The sequence below is a fragment of the Salmo trutta genome, chromosome 15 (assembly GCF_901001165.1).
Source record: "Salmo trutta chromosome 15, fSalTru1.1, whole genome shotgun sequence".
NCBI lineage: Eukaryota > Metazoa > Chordata > Actinopteri > Salmoniformes > Salmonidae > Salmo > Salmo trutta.
The window spans coordinates 5,507,073-5,525,057 of record NC_042971.1 but is presented as its reverse complement, the minus strand read 5'-3'; the positions used below and the strand labels follow the sequence as shown (position 1 = coordinate 5,525,057).

The 17,985-nt window shown below is 41.0% G+C and overlaps 1 protein-coding gene and 1 long non-coding RNA gene across 2 annotated transcripts in view; both read left to right on the top strand.

The window, feature by feature from the left end:
* The window catches only part of LOC115149597 (NACHT, LRR and PYD domains-containing protein 12-like), a gene marked incomplete at both ends in the record, with an annotated part of 397,095 nt that overhangs the window by 279,845 nt on the left and 99,265 nt on the right, over window positions 1-17,985 (top strand). The window lies entirely within an intron of this gene.
* LOC115148392 (uncharacterized) lies at window positions 6,962-12,087 on the top strand. Its single transcript, XR_003866653.1, has 2 exons — window positions 6,962-6,999; window positions 11,619-12,087. It is a non-coding gene; the product is annotated as an uncharacterized LOC115148392 (long non-coding RNA).

Sequence of the window (17,985 nt, the reverse complement as noted above, 5' to 3'; positions counted from 1 at the left end):
AGAAGAGTTCCGTCCACTAGATTATACGTCACACCAACAGCATTACATTAAATTCCCACACCGCTATCTGCTGACTGGAGTGGGTAACGCAGTTGAGTAAAATGTTTATTTTGTCAGACAAAAAGTTAAAGGGTAGGAATAAGGGACATCGCTGGTGCTAAAATATTCATTAGCCCCCCCTAAATAAATCAATATCAGTCAATATATTTTTTCTGTGATTTATTTTTTTCGTCAACCGTTCCATCGCATCTTAAAATTCTAACCGGGCCGCACTAGGACCAGGGGAGGCTGCTGCTACACTAGTGACTGTTAGACTTTCTTCAGCAATACTAGGAGAGAGGGGTACCCCTACACAGAACTGAACTGGATCAAAGATGGAGGACAGAAACACTAGGAGAGAGGATTACCCCTACACAGAACTGAACTGGATCAAAGATGGCGGTCAGAAACACTAGGAGAGAGGGGTACCCCTACACAGAACTGATCTGGATCAAAGATGGAGGACAGAAATACTAGGAGAGAGGGGTACCCCTACACAGAACTGAACTGGATCAAAGATGGAGGACAGAAATACTAGGAGAGAGGGGTACCCCTACACAGAACTGAACTGGATCAAAGATGGCAGACAGAAATACTAGGAGAGAGGGGTACCCCTACACAGAACTGAACTGGATCAAAGATGGAGGACAGAAATACTAGGAGAGAGGGGTACCCCTACACAGAACTGAACTGGATCAAAGATGGCAGACAGAAATACTAGGAGAGAGGGGTACCCCTACACAGAACTGATCTGGATCAAAGATGGAGGACAGAAATACTAGGAGAGAGGGGTACCCCAACACAGAACTGAACTGGATCAAAGATGGAGGACAGAAATACTAGGATGGAAGCAAATGTAAGGGATTATAACTTCATAACGAATCATGCAGAAACATGTACATGTTAGTTAATGTAGAGACAAACGATTATGCATTTTTTTAATCGTAAAGTTCATTTACGAAAATTGCGATTTAGCAAGCTAGCTGACTAGCTAACATTAACATTAACCAGCTAGCTGACTAGCTAACATTAACCAGCTACCTGACTAGCTAACATTAACCAGCTAGCTGACTAGCTAACATTAACCAGCTAGCTGACTAGCTAACATTAACCAGCTAGCTGACTAGCTAACATTAGCCAGCTAGCTGACTAGCTAACATTAACCAGCTAGCTGACTAGCTAACATTAACCAGCTAGCTGACTAGCTAACATTAACCAGCTAGCTGACTAGCTAACATTAACCAGCTAGCTGACTAGCTAACATTAACCAGCTAGCTGACTAGCTAACATTAACCAGCTAGCTGACTAGCTAACATTAACCAGCTAGCTGACTAGCTAACATTAACCAGCTAGCTGACTAGCTAACATTAGCCAGCTAGCTGACTAGCTAACATTAACCAGCTAGCTGACTAGCTAACATTAACCAGCTAGCTGACTAGCTAACATTAACCAGCTAGCTGACTAGCTAACATTAACCAGCTAGCTGACTAGCTAACATTAACCAGCTAGCTGACTAGCTAACATTAACCAGCTAGCTGACTAGCTAACATTAACCAGCTAGCTGACTAGCTAACATTAGCCAGCTAGCTGACTAGCTAACATTAACCAGCTAGCTGACTAGCTAACATTAACCAGCTAGCTGACTAGCTAACATTAACCAGCTAGCTGACTAGCTAACATTAACCAGCTAGCTGACTAGCTAACATTAGCCAGCTAGCTGACTAGCTTTATGGGTGTTGTGACATGAGTATGAAATTGTAATTCTGGTTGTTTTAGGGACTCCTGAAACAACCAGCAAACCAGGCTGTCGTTTTGTGAAACAGTGGATGTATAAAATCTAGCTAGCTGAAGAATTTACTGTAAATTGAATGTACAATTGTGTAAGCTTGCCTTGCTGATATTTGCCATGCAGATAGATGAAATGACGTAGCTAGCTATGTTCTTGCTTATTGTGCAGTGGATGATTAAAATACCTGTATGCCTATGGATGTGTAGCTAGCTATCTAGCCGATCTGTGTATGGACCCATACGTTTGCTATACATATTAGTTCAGAACCTATGAACCTCAGCTATCATAGCCAGTTGTATCAACTTCAAAACAGCCTGAATGACATTAATGAAGCCTATGGATTGAGTAGAATATAATATCATGTTGTGCCAAGGATGCAATTTGTATATACATGTAGTTATTACCATGCATGAGATCCCCACATTATAGCCTGTACATTTAATATATTCACTGATCATGTACTCTACCTTGGCAAATAAAGGTGCAGTTTAGGTATGAATGTCTTTGAGATTATTTTTCAGTCATATCCAATACCAGGAGTATCAAATTCCAGTCTTTGAATGACGCTGTGTCTGCATGTATGGATTACAATTATACACTTCAACAGTGTTTACCAATCTTGGTCCTGGGACATCAATGGTTACACATTGTAACTAATAGACTAGAAACAGGATTTAACTAGTTAATTCATATATACAGAAATATAATGTTAAAAACTTAACACTACACTTCCTATGCATAATGTAAATACTCTAACACTGGTTCATCTCAACATCTAATGTCCTTCATCTGCATTGATCTGATAAACACAGGATAGGTGGAGTATTTCATCACATTACACTTCATTTCAACCAGTAGAGAATGTGAAACGCTTTATTGAAAAGCTCATTATCCAAGTATTATAAATACAAGTTCAATCTGTCCTTCAATGCACATCTGTTGTGCATTATAAAAACAGAGGAAGAAAGAGGAGGTGGTGAGAGAGGTGTAAAAGACAGAAAGGGAAAGAGGTAAGCACATAGGAGCAGGGAAGGCAGCACATGATTAATGAATCACAGTGCTACATAAATATTCTCTCAGTTCATCACAATTACATAATAGTGTCTCTCGTCGGCCCAAAGGTTCTTAAAAGCAGGTGAGGTGGCGATGATGGGACTGGGGGTTGGCATCCTCTCACATCAAAACATATCTGCAGACGAGAGACAGATGGAGAGAGAGAGCATGTTTAAACCTTGTGTTTTTATTTTTTATTCTAACATTGTTAGTCATCAATCAGGAGGTGAAATACAAAACTGACCTTGGATCATTAACTCTGGGACTACTGCATCTATATCTGTATTTCAATGTAAAGCATCTCTTTAATAATACTTCCTGTATAATATAAACTGACCTGGGATCATTAACTCTGGGACTACTGCATCTATATCTGTATTTCAATGTAAAGCATCTCTTTAATAATACTTCCTGTATAATATAAACTGACCTGGGATCATTAACTCCGGGACTACTGCATCTCTGTCTGTATTTCAATGTAAAGCATCTCTTTAATAATACTTCCTGTATAATATAAACTGACCTGGGATCATTAACTCTGGGACTACTGCATCTCTGTATTTCAATGTAAAGCATCTCTTTAATAATACTTCCTGTATAATATAAACTGACCTGGGATCATTAACTCTGGGACTACTGCATCTATCTGTATTTCAATGTAAAGCATCTCTTTAATAATACTTCCTGTATAATATAAACTGACCTGGGATCATTAACTCCGGAACTACTGCATCTCTGTCTGTATTTCAATGTAAAGCATCTCTTTAATAATACTTCCTGTTGACCTGACCAAGTGACCTCTCACCTCTGATCATGCTGAGCCCTCTATGTAGCCAGTTCAGATGCAGGAGGGGTTCACAGACACAGCTGATATAACCTAGAGGATTTAGGGAGAAGAGGAGAGAGGGATGAAGTGAAGGAGAGAGACTGTTATTGAGAAAATAAGGTAGTTAAAGCGACAGTGTTCAACAGGAATCTGTGTGTGGCCTCACCTGGTGTCCACACCACACTACGTGGTTGCAGAGGACTTTATGCTGAAAAACATGAACAGACACACAAGAACAAACAATATAGCGTAGTTATAGAAATAATGAAGTGTCTTACTATTCTCCATGGTTGGCCCTCTTGCCTATTCTTTGAAGGTGGAAGGAGCCACAGTTATACACCTGAGCCTGTTTACTGCACAACACAATCCATCAATCAGATTGATACATGAGTGTGTAGGTGTGGGTTATAGGGTGTCTAATTGTTCTACATTTTTTCAATATGGGTGATTTAAAATAGCCTGTTTTGTTTTTGCACAGACATCACACCCTTACCTACACAGCACCCTCACATGAGAAGTAGAAATCAAAGGGAGATAAACTGGGAATTGAATAACTGCAGTTGACATAGCTCAGTAAATGGAAGAATACTCTTATTGCAATGTGAATGGCTCTTAAAAGAGCATTTGGTTGTGCATAGTGTAGTCTAGGGTCCTCGTGTCCATCCTCATGAAGTTACGCAGGACACAGGTAGTCTTCACACACCTGAATTCCTCCAGGAGGCAGTCCCAGATGACCCTGGTCACCCAACCTTGCAGTGCCCTACAAGGTAACTGTAGGCAATCGTTTTGAAGGAATCTCCAGTTACAGGGTCTCTGTAGGAATATGGAAGACAATGTAATTATTAGACTGTTACATCACCAGGTCATTGTGGATTACTAAAGTATTACTAAAGTATAATATCCCTGATAACAAATCATGATAACATTGGATTGATAGATGCATGGGCACACATATGTACATGTGTAGCATGTGACAATAACAGGATCATATCAAGCATGGCATCACAAATGAATACATAAATACCACTTGAAGCTTGATGATGAGTTGATCATTTGAATCAGCTGTGCAGTGTGAAGGCAAAAACAACAATGTGCCCCTCTGAGTCCCCAGGACTGAGAACCACTGCTCTTCATTGGGACCTCTTCATATGTAGACTGGCTTTCATAGAGCTCTTTATCTGAGGACAGAAAACCTCACAAGAAACAGACTTCATTATAGTCAAATTACACCACACTGAATATTATGTTACTATTATCTCCGTCCTCACTTCTAGGGACAGGAACTACACAAAGTACCTGCCCTATCCAGAATAGCCTCCTCTCTCACTGACAGTTGGGGCTGCTATCCTTTCACCCTCCTCCATGGCTGTTAGCTAGCTACCTACAAATGCATTTGGAGTTTGTTTTTTACAGTGATAAATACATCAAGATAGCTAGCTAATATGTAGTTAGGTAGCTGGTGATATTTAATTCACTTAGCTACCTATCTATCTATACAGTATGTGAAGTTGTCTAGATAGCTCATTTAGCAGCTCATTTGAGTTAGCCTGCACTGTAGCTAGTTAGCTAATAATACATCGTTTTTTTTACATTCAAAATCTATTTACTTACTTACTTGAATAGGTTCTCCTAGCCTTGTGGATAACTGGAAACAGGGGTAGGCCGTGTAAGAAATATAGTTCATAAACTGGTCTATTGCGCAACACTTATCTGCTGATACAAAAGACACATTCTGTGTTGAACTGATACTAGCTATACACGCACACCTAGAAACAGATTGGCCGAATTAGACCTTACACAGCACTGATAAAATAGGAAATGACCTGATCACAGGGGTCAACGTCCAGTCTCGCAATAATATCTTGTGACTACAGAGATACACAGACAAGGACTCAGCACAAAGTACACACACACACAAACCCATCCCAGAGGGCTGGGTCAGCGGAACAAAGAACACACTCATGGACCAATGGGGAGTCGATCCCGACCCGAGACCAGATCGTCACTCCACTCATCGACCAGTCAGGAGGACGAATCTACAAGACTCAACATACGTCATTACAATCATGTTGTATAAATCAGATGCACAATATGTTTACGGGGCTTGCTTCCGCTAGTTCCCTAAGAACTGAAAGAACGAGCCCGTGCACGTTTTACCAAATATCTTTGTCTCTTAATAAAGATGCCTTACGATAATTGAATCCACCCGGTCCAGCGTCTTGACTTGGTCTCCTTCTCAAGTAACTGTTCATCAACAGCCGTCAATGTAAATAAGAATTTGTTCTTAATTGGCTTGCCGAGTTAAACTTCATTACACCGGTAGCACATCCATATGACGTTGAGAAATAGTGCATTGTGGGTAGTATAGAAGATTTCCCGAAATAAGTTAATAAATATGTAATAACGCAAAAACATAACTGTTTGTACTCATCGGTAACCATATCGTGACTACAACTAGCTTAGTAAGTCTTTAACCACACGGTATTGTCACACTTGTGAGTAAAATCTAATGCGTCCTACACTTTAACTTTTTGTCTGAAAATAAAATAAACATTTTACTCAACTGCGTTACCCACTCCAGTCAGCAGATGGCGGTCTGTGAATTTAAGGTGCTGTTGGTGTGACGTATAATGTAGTGGACGGAACTCTTCTTTCAACAGCAGTAACAGTTCGTCAGGCTCCTCGGTAGCTTGCTAGACAAAATAGCCGAACCGATAAAGTTCTTTAGATGCTTTAGTGTATATTAGCCACTGTGTTTTAAACCCACTTCTGTCGTCTAGTTAGTTATCAGATTTAATTTCATATTTACGGTTTTGTTATTAGTCAGCTAGCGGGCTGGTTAAGTTAGCATTAGCCTAGCTAGCTAACATCCCCGACCATGAGGTCACTAAGCTACTCTCCTCCTGTTAAAGAAGAGGAGGTCTGCTGGACAGAGAAAGAAGCTCTCGTCAAAGAGGAGGAGGAGGAAGAGGAGGCTCTTACAATACAAAAACAAGTAGAGGGTGAGGCTGTTATAGTGAAAGAAGAAGAGGAAGACGTTTCAGTGAAAGAAGAGGAAGACGAGTTCAGAGTGAAAGAGGAGGATTATACAGTAAAAGGAGAGGAGGATGCAGATTTTGGAGTGAAAGAGGAAGAGGGGGGATGACTGTTACATCGAAAAAAGAGGAGGAAGAAGAGGAGGAAACTGGACATCTGGGCCCGGTTTCCCAAACGCATCTTAAGGCATCCAATGGTTCTAAAGATGAACTTAGCCATAAGATGGGTTTGAGAAACCGTTCCCTGATTAACACTAGTAAGTACTGTCTTAAAAACAGAGGCACAAACGTTGCAGTTGTTGAACTGATGTTTGGTGTTAAAGGGGAAATCTGCAATTGCTACATCAATTTGTGTACTTTTAAATTATTTATATATAGCCATTGATTATTGAAGAATATAACACATGCCTCATGAGCTTAGTTCAACTGTTGTACCCCATCAGAACCCCAAATAAGCTTTTTTTACTCTAATGTTTAGAGACAATGTAAATCAACACTGTATAGCCTCAACATGGTTAAAACTATAATGTTGACATCATGGATGGTCAGTCCTTGCATCCATAGGTCTGTCTATGAATTTTAAAAGTAGTTACATTTCTCCAACCCCATAATCATCTTATTACCAAAATAGTGGTGGAATGACAGATTTGTTATTGTTTGAACTGCAGATTGCTGGGTTGTGTGGGTTTTTTAAACAGCAACAAAATGGCTGCCCAGAGACTTGGTTTGGTAACCAGCTGAGGGATGGCGGAAGGAGAAGTGTAACCACTCTCAAAGTCATAGAGAAAGCTATTGTAGCAACCGTAACCCAACACCTAGAGACCTCGTCAAGAAGTTCAGACATCTTGGCGTAACAGTTATAAGGTGTTGGCTTGACAGTCGCTGGACCCAGGTTTGAGTTAAGCTCAGGGCTACCACCTGAATTCACTACACTATGAATACAAGGACTGGCCATCCATGAGGTCAAAATTATTGTTTTAAACAGATTTTGAGGCTATATAGTATATTCTATAATTGCCTGTGAAGATTTCCTGTGGTGGCAAATTATTAGAGCTGTTGATAAGTCATTGTAAAATATTCATGCATTTTTTTAATGCCATTACATTAAAGGCAAAACATACCTAGATTAAATTACATTCATGAATTGGTTTGAAACCTTTGTTTTTAAACCTTCTCAAAGTTGGTGCCTTGATGGATTTGTAAAAAATGGTTTGTCATAGAACACTTTTTATTTATTTAAATGTAACCTTTATTTAACTAGGAAAGTCGGTTAAGAACAAATTCTTATTGACAATGACGGCCTACCCCGGACGACGCTGGGCCAATTGTGCACCACCCTATGGGACTCCCAATCACGGCCGGTTGTGATACAGCCTGGATTTGAACCAGGGTGTCTAGTGATGCCTCAAGCACTGAGATGCAGTGTCCGCTGCGCCACTCTGGAGCCCCAAAGTCATGTTCTAGTGCTGTCCCCAACTAAAATACATCTTGGTCAACCAAGAGTCATCTGTTCTTTCTACCAATCGCCCCATGTGTTTTTATAAAATCAACTGTATGTACTGAACTGGTCTGACGCTTTAAGCATTCTGTTTGATTAAATAATTAAGACACACAAATGACTGGAGGGAGCCAGACATCAAGATAACCTAACCAGAAGAGAGAGAAATTCTGCCGTTATGCTGCTGAAGTTTCCGGTAATGGGCTACACCAGCAGTCGACAACCTTTTTCATTTGGAGTGCCAATTTATCTGACCATTTCTACCAATCTGTGTGCCAGTTATGATTTTCATATGCACATTTTCGTGGAACAGTTTCAGTTAATTCATAATAGTATCTCAAAATCATCGAATGTAGATCAATCACAGACAATCTAAATCTAAATGAAAATAATACAAATCTAAAAGTAACTGTTATTGCCATTGCCAACTATGTAAAAAAAAATAGCCTACATAAAGCCAACAAATAAAAGTTAATAAATAATAAAAACATTGCATTCTGCAGTTAAAAAATAAATATCCTAAAAATCACTGGCTGCACATGGCCTGTCTACAACAAACTTGAAACATATCAACTGGGTCGGCCGAAACTCGAGGTAACAGGCTTGCAACATTGTATAAAATATTCTGGGCCCTCAGTTTCCCGCGCCAGTGAGTTCGGGACAGACACTGCTGTCGGCTATTTGTGCAAAGAATAAGAAGTAATCAGGTATTTTATGACATTTCCACTGGATCAGAGCATTACATTTTTCCCTTTTATCCCGAGTGGTTATCGAAAGGGCGAGAGCTGGAAATCTTTTACTAAAATACTTTAAGAAACTGTGCATCTGTACAAGTTTGAGTGTTTTCGGTGACAAGCCACATTTCTTCAACTTCCTGAGGTTGAGGAGGCACTGTTGCGCCTATTTCACCACGCTGTCTGTGTGGGTGGACCATTTCAGTTTGTCCGTGATGTGTACGCCGAGGAACTTAAAACGTTCCATCTTCTCCACTACTGTCCAGTCGATGTGGATGGGGGTGCTCCCTCTGCAGTTTCCTTGAAGTCCACGATCATCTCCTTTGTTTTGTTGATGTTGAGTGAGAGGTTATTTTCCTGACACCAGACTCCGAGGGCCCTCACCTCCTCCCTGTAGGCCGTCTCGTTGTTGTTGTTGGTAATCAAGCCGACCACTAGTGTTGTCTGCAGTTGGAAGCGTGCATGGCCACGCAGTCATGGGTGAACAGGGAGTACAGGAGAGGGCTGAGAACGCACCCTTGCGGGGCCCCAGTGTTGAGGATCAGCGGGGTGGAGATATTGTTTCCTACCTTTACTGCCTGGAGGTGGTCAGAAAGTCCAGGACCCAGTTGCACAGGGCGGGGTCTCGAGCTTAATGACGAGTTTGGAGGGTACTATGGTGTTAAATGCTGAGCTGTAGTCAATGAACAGCGTTCTTACATAGGTGTTCCTTTTGTCCAGATGAGATAGGGCAGTGTGATGGCGATTGCATTGTGGCCCTATTGGGGCAGTAAGCAAATTGAAGTGGGTCTAGGGTATCGGGTAGCGTGGAGGTGATATGATTCTTGACTAGTTTCTCAAAGCACTACATGATGACAGAAGTGAGTGAAATGGGGCGATAGTAATTCCCTGTAGCTCAGTTGGTAGAGCATGGTGTTTGCAACGCCAGGGTTGTGGGTTCGATTCCCACGGGGGGCCAGCACAGAAAAAAAAATGTATGAAATTGTATGAAATGTATGCATTCACTACTGTAAGTCGCTCTGGATAAGAGCGTCTGCTAAATGACTAAAATGTAAATGTAAAATGTTAGTTCAGTTACCTTAGCTTTCTTGGGAACAGGAATAATGGTAGCCATCTTGAAGCATGTGGGGACAGCAGACTGGGATAAGGATTGATTGAATATGTCCGTAAACACACCAGCCAGTAGGTCTGCGAATGCTATGAGGACGCGGCGAGGGATGCCGTCTGGGCCGTCAGCCTTGTGAGGGTTAACATGTTTAAATGTTTTACTCACGTCGGCCACAGAGGAGGAGAGCCTACAGTCTTTGGTAGCAGGCCGTGTCGGTGGCACTGTATTGTCCTCAAAGCGAGCAAAGAAGTTGTTTAATTTATCTGGTAGCAATTTCGTCCACCTTGTTGTCTAGAGAGGACATTGGCGAGTAATTTGATCGGAAGTGGTGGATGTTGTGCTCTCCTTCTGAGTCTGACCAGTAGGACGCTCAGTCTGCCTCTCCTGTGTTGATGATGATGATGATGATAATAATAATAATAATAAAATAATAATAATACATAAAACAAAAAATAAGTCATTTTAACTTTACAGACAACACCCAAATGGATACTGTCATTAACGCAGTTCTTAAATAATTACACATAATTCTTAATACCGTAGCTGTTTAGTTACAGTCACATGTTCAACTATCATCAGCTGATCCAGGAAATCATTTTCTGAATGCCAGTCAAATGGCAAACAATACGACATGGTATTTATATATATATATATGTATATATATATATATATATATATATATATATATATATATATATATCATGATATTTGTTGTTAGGTGAAGTTATGGGTCCTACAGTAGGTCTATGTTATTGTTAGGTGAAGTTATGGGCCAATTTGGCAAACACTTAGTGTACAAACCCTCATTGTCAGGCTGATGGAAAAGCTAGCCAAAGACCATTTTACTGTTTGAAGTGTTTTAAAAAAGGTATAAAGCAGTTGATTTGCGATGATGACACAAAAATTATATTAAGCATGACATTCAAGCGAGCCTTACAATTATAATCCAAAGTAGTGTGAAATGTACTCATAAGCAACATGGAAATGGAGGTTACTTCCCCATTCACATTCAGAAAACATTGTGAAAAACTAAAATCTTTACTCACCATTTTTTCTCCAGGCAGATATAGTACATCCATAACTAGTGGTTTCCTCATTACCAGATATACTACATCCATAACTAGTGGTTTCCTTATTAGCAGATATACTATATCCATAACTAGTGGTTTCCTCATTAGCAGATATACTACATCCATAACTAGTGGTTTCCTCATTAGCAGATATACCACATCCATAACTAGTGGTTTCCTCATTACCAGATATACTACATCCATAACTAGTGGTTTCCTCATTAGTAGGGAGGAGTTTCTACAACCAAATTGCGTGTGCATTGCCCTCATTCCGCAATTGTATTAAACACAGAAATTGTCCTGTATTGGAGACCAAAAGTTGTCTGGCACACTGCTTAGGGTTTCAACAACTTGAATAACTCAATCATTGATGTTACTACTAATGTGAAAACAAGACAAAATATGACTATTCTTGCTCCTTTTTTGTGGGCCTTTAACCATCTGTCTGACTTTGTTGTTTACGCAGGAGAGAAACGTAACTATCCTGGACCCTCTGGGGAGGCTCAAAAACCTCATGAAGCTGACAAGGCAGAGAAGAGTCTCTCCACATCAGAACACCTCAAGAAAGACCTGCAGAGACCCACAGGGAAGAGAACTCACTGCTGCTCTGACTGTGGGAAGATGTTCACCTCCTCAACAGGAATTAAAATTCATCAGAGAATCCACACAGGAGAGAAACGTTTTAGCTGTACTCATTTTGGGAAGAGTTTTACACAATCAACCAGCCTGATATCACACCAGAGAACACACACAGGAGAACACACACGGACTACACACCCTATAACACATACAGGAGAGAAACGTCAGCTGTGATCAGTGTGAACAGAGATAATCTGATAAAATACCTCAATCAATGAATTATTGTCACAATATAGAATGTTTTAACATTGTAGTAGGAGTATTTTAATGATGTCACAATGTAGAACCCTAAACGTTTGTCCCCTGTTCTATTGATTTCAGCATGATATGGATATTAGCCTCAGGGGGAAAATCCAGGCTCTGAATTGAAAGAGTACTATTTATGAGATTTAACAAAAAGGGACTGACAAAAAAGAGTTGTGTTACACTTACCACGTTGGTGACCCACTTGAATCAAAATACATCACTCCAAAATGTAGCTGACTGTCTTCTGCAGGTTGTCCTCTAACCATTGAGGTAAAATATATCTCCCATTTCCATGTGTTTTTTTAGTTGTGTTAGTTTCAACAGCACGTACAACCTGATTTCCCCCCTCATCGATATCAGTGATTTATTGCTACTTGTCAAAACAACAGCGTTTCTGATGCTTGTACAGTTTATAACATGCTTGTTTAAAAAAATACAAGTAATATGATTATTGTGGCAGATGTTTATGTATATAGCACATTTTATGTTTAGGTTTTCTATATATCACAAACTGTTTCTGCATATTGGTTATTGATTTGGACACGTTAGAACTGTGTTTTGACATTGGGGCTATCCCACCTAGCAACATGTTGTTGAAAATAAGACTATGCCTGACGTCCAATATATCTTCGGTTGTAGTTGAAAGTGGAGAAAATGTCTTTTCTGGTCGTTTTGTCAATGACTTGAAAACAACTTCATTTCAACGTGCTTGCAGCCTATACACATGGACGCAGTATAATAAATTGGTCTATAATCAATTTCATTAACAATCCTACATCACTCCAGCATTTATTGACAACATTCAAATGCTAATTGTCTTTATTCCACGACTGAAAAAGAATGACTCAAATCACCTCATATTTCAAACATTCAGCCTGACAAAAGATACATGTTTTATTATTCCATGCCTCACCATTAAGTTAATTATTGGCAATACATATTAACAAAGGGGTGTACATTTGGTTTGATATTTCATATTTTCAATTAATGTAACATTTAGTAATCAATGATTTATGCAACCAACTGACAATTTTTGGGTACAATTATATTGACATTGTTGCCCTTTTAGAATATCGGGTTCATTCTCAGATGTGCCAACCCAAATGTACTAGAGCATGACATTGGGGACTGGGCCCCGATCCAACAACATGCCTATCTAGTGAACCCTGAGAAGAGAGAGAAGCTCCGCAGTGAGGTGGAAAGTTACTACGGATATTGCCAGAGTTTCCTCTTGAAATCAGACACGTCCGTGGTAAGGACAACTTGGTTGCCAATTTATTTTGACTGCACGTTTTTCTGTATTGGAGATGAGTTTTGTTTGGGCTCGTTCCAAGGGGATGAGAGTTCTAGAAGCTAGTGAGTTTTAGTAAGATGAGAGTTCTAGAAGCTAGTGAGTTTCAGGAAGATGAGAGTTCTAGTAGCTAGTGGGGGAAAATATTTGTTTATTGATGACAGCCAGTAGACACCATGTTTATATTGGTGAAGGTGAAGCATTGTAGTTGATTATAATGTGAAATGGAAGTTGTTTTCTGTTGATGGTAAGCATTCTTTTAAGGTGTTAGTCTTTGGTTTTTCCATTTCATGTTTTGAGGTTGGACTTTAGCACGTCTAGCTCGTTAGCACGTCAGCACGTCTAGCATGTGTTACACCTGTGCTGGCTTGTCCATCTCGTTAGTGGGAAGGTGTTTCACCTGAGCTGGTCCAGGTTCTATTTAAGAGCGTCTGGCCCAGTGCTCCAGTTGTCTTGATACATGTGGAGAGTCAACACCTTTAGTTGCTCCACCTTTTTGGTTTGCTTCCTGTCTTTAAGTTTGGTGTGGGTTTTCTTTTGTTTTCCTCTTCTTGGGCAGATTTAGTGGGTCTCATGGTGGGTATCTTTTATGTCCCAGTTGTTGTTACTAGTCAACTTTCAGTAGACACCCCCATAGTCTTTCAGAGCCCCTCCTAAAACCCCACCTGTTTAGTTGTGGTTGTTGTCAGTGACTCTTTGTTAGTTCCCTTTTCTATTTAAGGGATATTTCTATTTAAGGGACATTTCTGGTTTTCTTGCTGGGGAACGTAACAACAAACAATGTAGTAAAACATGCTTATATTTTGGGTTGGATGTTGCATCATAAATGCATCAATGAATTGTTAATATTTGAATCAATGTCGTTTCCTTAGAATGCTCATTACTCTTTCAGTTATTCTTCTGTTTTTATCCTCTTATGTTTGTATAGTACATTTTTGTTTATTTTCATTTTTGTGTTTTTTCCTGTGAAGCCATTGTGTTGCATCCATGTCTGAAATGTGCTGTATAAATAAAGCTTGATTTGATTTGAACATGACCCACCAATCAACAGACTCTTGGTCTAAGTGTAAATTCAGTATATCTCCCACTATGTCAAATAGTGCATGGTATGTAAGTTTATCACTTTTCAACCAATCCAGTGCATTCGTTGAAAATGAACAATATGTCAATGGATTCAACTACTGAAACAAACAAATGGATCAAACAGATCAATCCCACAGATCAATCCCACATTTCCAGCCTGCTGAAGGCGTGGTGGAGTGGTAAACACCACCCCCGGCTCTACCAGGGGCTTGAGGTGGTCTCCCACAGCTCTGCTTATGTCATGTTCTGTGGCCTTGCTGTTCCATTTCTTGACTGTCCCTGCAACACAGAAAGAAAAACCTTTAGTCATATATCAAACACTCAAAGTTATGGATATGGAGCATCTATGGCCTCAGTTACACCTGGCACCTAAATGTGACTTCTGTCATCCAATCACTCCAAGTTGCATTTGGTTCAGATCTACCAGGATGGGCCTTTGACAGTCTGGATGCAGTCAGGCCACCAAATATGCATCAGCAATGTAAAGAGATGGGGTGAATGAGTGGGGAAAGGTACATTTTACACAAATTACCTTCATAATATCAAAGAACAAAATGTGTGTGCCTGAGGGGAAATTAACTTTCATAAAGACGAAAGGGGTGAGAAATTACACCAAGATCAGTGGACAATTTGCACTAATGTAAATAAACATGGATGATGGAACATATTACCTTTTGCTTACGTGATGAACCGCTAAGGGGACATAAATATTTACCATCTAAACCATGTGTGACCTCTCACCTCTCTGGCTGTAGAAGTGTTCTTCCTAACCAGTCCCTCAACAGCTCTCTGACTGAGCTCCACCCTCACTGGGTCTTCAGAGGAGAGGAAGGCTGAGGAGGGATGGAAGGATGAATGGATCAGTCAGTCAATAAAGTGTAGAGCTGCTGTCTAGGCTGTCTGACAAAATCAATATTTTAGTAGTTTATTAAAGTAAATAAGGCTTTATGACTGCTGAATACCAACTATCAATCACTTAGATCATGTATTTTCAGGTAGAGATACATCCTTGGGACGTCCCTAGACCTTTGAAGTTGACATTTAAAATGGTTAAGGTAGGGGTTAAGGTTAGGGTTTAGGGTAGGGATGTCCCAAGGATCCCGGATAGCATTGACCATTGTGCATTATTCTGTCTCTTTTACATAGCAGGTGTAAAAGAAACACAGACAAGACAAGTAGGCACGCAATGGATTATGGTCATTGTAGTTAATTCTGTTTTATGCGCTAAACTATGTAGAATATTTTCCTGTTGGAAACTACAACTCTACTACATCACACAGTTCAGGTTGGGTCTGATTTATCTCTAGAGAAACTACAACTCCCTACTACATCACACATTTTAGGCTTGGTCTGATTTATCTCTAGAGAAACTACAACTCCCTACTACATCACACAGTTCAGTCTGGATCTGATTTATCTCTAGAGAAACTACAACTCTCTACTACATCACACAGTTCAGTCTGGATCTGATTTATCTCTAGAGAAACTACAACTCCATACTACATCACACAGTTCAGTCTGGATCTGATTTATCTCTAGAGAAACTACAACTCCATACTACATCACACAGTTCAGGCTGGGTCTGATTTATCTCTAGAGCAATGTTGTGAGGGAAAAATCTATGTTAACCTCTTTAAGTTGATATGACTTCTATTGTGTTGAAGGATCTCTTTAGGGTTGAGAAGTTTATGTGTATGTTTATGTGGGTCTGCAACCACACACCCTCTCGACAGACAGGCCAAAGGAGCTTGGCCCAATTCAGGGAACTGTTGATCTACTTCAGAGGAACTGTGTCTAGAGTGATTTCCTGTTGTTTTGACACCTCACTGGAAAACTAGAATAACTAGCTGTTGCTAGAGAACGAGATGACCAATTCACAGTTAGTCTGTGTCTCGTTCACCACACACATACACCTACCAAGATCATGTGTTTTCTATATGAACAAGATAGTTTGACTATAGAAGGCTTCTGAACTCCTTGTGTCATCGAGCTCTCGGCCTTCCACCTCAGAGTGTAGGGCTGACCAGCTACATTATTGCAATTCTTATCAAATAAAGGTTGATTGTTTGAAGAAATGACAGTCTCTCCTGATTGGTTAGAATTTCCACCACAATGTGCAGTAACAATGTTACCAGACTCATATAAGTTCAGTTGATAGACTCATAGTACAGAATAAATGACTGACTGCCCAGTTCAACATCAGTTCACCGTCTCACCTCATACTGTATTGGAGCAGCAGCAGCTGACTGCCCGGTTCAACATCAGTTCACCGTCTCACCTCATACTGTATTGGAGCAGCAGCAGCTGACTGCCCGGTTCAACATCAGTTCACCGTCTCACCTCATACTGTATTGGAGCAGCAGCAGCTGACTGTCCGGTTCAACATCAGTTCACGGTCTCACCTCATACTGTATTGGAGCAGCAGCAGCTGACTGTCCGGTTCAACATCAGTTGACCATCTCACCTCATACTGTATTGGAGCAGCAGCAGCTGACTGCCCAGTTCAATGTCTTTTCACCGTCTCACCTCATACTGTATTGGAGCAGCAGCAGCTGACTGCCCGGTTCAACATCAGTTCACCGTCTCACCTCATACTGTATTGGAGCAGCAGCAGCTGACTGCCCAGTTCATCGTCTTTTCACCGTCTCACCTCATACTGTATTGGAGCAGCAGCAGCTGACTGCCCGGTTCAACATCAGTTCACCGTCTCAGCTCATACTGTATTGGAGCAGCAGCAGCTGACTGCCCAGTTCAACATCAGTTCACCGTCTCACCTCAAACTGTATTGGAGCAGCAGTAGCCGACTGCCCGGTTCAACATCAGTTCACCGTCTCACCTCATACTGTATTGGAGCAGCAGCAGCTGACTGTCCGGTTCAACATCAGTTCACCGTCTCACCTCATACTGTATTGGAGCAGCAGCAGCTGACTGCCCAGTTCAACGTCTTTTCACCGTCTCACCTCATACTGTATTGGAGCAGCAGCAGCTGACTGCCCGGTTCAACATCAGTTCACCGTCTCACCTCATACTGTATTGGAGCAGCAGCAGCTGACTGCCCAGTTCAACGTCTTTTCACCGTCTCACCTCATACTGTATTGGAGCAGCAGCAGCTGACTGCCCGGTTCAACATCAGTTCACCGTCTCAGCTCATACTGTATTGGAGCAGCAGCAGCTGACTGCCCAGTTCAACATCAGTTCACCGTCTCACCTCATACTGTATTGGAGCAGCAGCAGCTGACTGCCCGGTTCAACATCAGTTCACCGTCTCACCTTATACTGTATTGGAGCAGCAGCAGCTGACTGTCCGGTTCAACATCAGTTCACCGTCTCACCTCATACTGTATTGGAGCAGCAGCAGCTGACTGCCCAGTTCAATGTCTTTTCACCGTCTCACCTCATACTGTATTGGAGCAGCAGCAGCTGACTGCCCGGTTCAACATCAGTTCACCGTCTCACCTCATACTGTATTGGAGCAGCAGCAGCTGACTGTCCGGTTCAACATCAGTTCACCGTCTCACCTCATACTGTATTGGAGCAGCAGCGGCTGACTGCCCGGTTCAACATCAGTTCACCG